A 1,224-nucleotide genomic window follows, 5' to 3' on the forward strand; every position below is an offset into this window, starting at 1 on the left:
TTGGATGGGATGTTCTGTATACGTCTGTCAGGTCATAAAGTGTAGTTCAAGTCCAATGTTTCCTTATTAATTTTCTGTCTGGATAGTCATCCATTATTGAAAGTGGGGTATTGATGTCCCCTACTATTGTCGTATTATAGTTTCTATCTCCCTTCAGATCTATTAATATTTGCTTTATATGTTTAGGTGTTTCATTCAATGTTGGACATATTTATATTTGTTATATCCTTTCGATGAATTGACCCTTTCATTGTTATATAATGTCCTTTGTCTCTTTTGTTGCTTTTGACTTAAAGTTGCTTTGTCTGATGTAGGTATAGCTACCCTCTGCTCTGTTCTGGTTCCATTTGCATACAGTATCTTCTCATCCCTTCATTTTCAGTCTATGTGCATCCTTAAGAGAGAGCTGAGTCTCTTGTAGGCAGCATATAGTTGGGTACTTGGGTCTTTTTTTAATCCATTCAGCCACTCTGTCCTCGTATTAGAAAATTTAACCCATTTACATTCAAAGTTAACTACTGATAGGTGAGAACTTATTACTGCCATTTTATAATTTGTTTTCTGGTTGTTGGGGATGTATTTTGTTTCTCCCTGTCTTGCTGGTTTGTAGTTTGCTGTAGTGGGATGTTATGAATAATCCTTTCTATTTATACTCTGTGCATCTACTATAGATTGTTTTCTGGTTACCATGATCTTTATAAAGAAAGACATTTGGCCGAGCATGGTGGCTCAAGCCTGTAATTCCAGCACTTTGGGAGGCCGAGACGGGCGGATCATGAGGTCAGGAGATCGAGACTATCCTGGCTAATACGGTGAAACCCCATCTCTACTAAAAAAGACAAAAAAACTAGCCAGGCGAGGTGGCAGGCGCCTGTAGTCCCAGCTACTCGGGAGGCTGAGACAGGAGAATGGCGTAAACCCGGGAGGCGGAGCTTGCAGTGAGCTGAGATCCAGCCACTGCATTCCAGCCTGGGTGACAGAGTGAGACTCCGTCTCAAAAAAAAAAAAAAAGACATTCACGTTGTCGTATTCCAAAGGCTTACAACTAACTTGGTAAGGATGTGAGATTCAAAACTGAGAAAACAAAAACAAAAATTGTCAAAGAAAACAAGAAGTTTCAAGGATCCATTTAAGCAGAGTGTATTACACCTCCTGAGTAGGAGCCAAGTTTTTAAGGTAGCTAACTAAGGGTAGGTTCCTTATTTAGAAGATGTATGTTAAAAT

The 1,224-nt window shown here is 39.5% G+C and overlaps 1 protein-coding gene across 3 annotated transcripts in view; it reads right to left on the reverse strand.

Annotated features, from left to right (window-relative positions):
• Positions 1 to 1,224, reverse strand: part of ZNF532 (zinc finger protein 532) — a 138,884-nt gene that overhangs the window by 5,355 nt on the left and 132,305 nt on the right. The gene's annotated exons all lie outside the window — the stretch shown is intronic.

The sequence above is a fragment of the Mandrillus leucophaeus genome, unplaced genomic scaffold (assembly GCF_000951045.1).
Source record: "Mandrillus leucophaeus isolate KB7577 unplaced genomic scaffold, Mleu.le_1.0 Scaffold124, whole genome shotgun sequence".
In the NCBI taxonomy this organism is placed as follows: Eukaryota; Metazoa; Chordata; class Mammalia; order Primates; family Cercopithecidae; genus Mandrillus; species Mandrillus leucophaeus.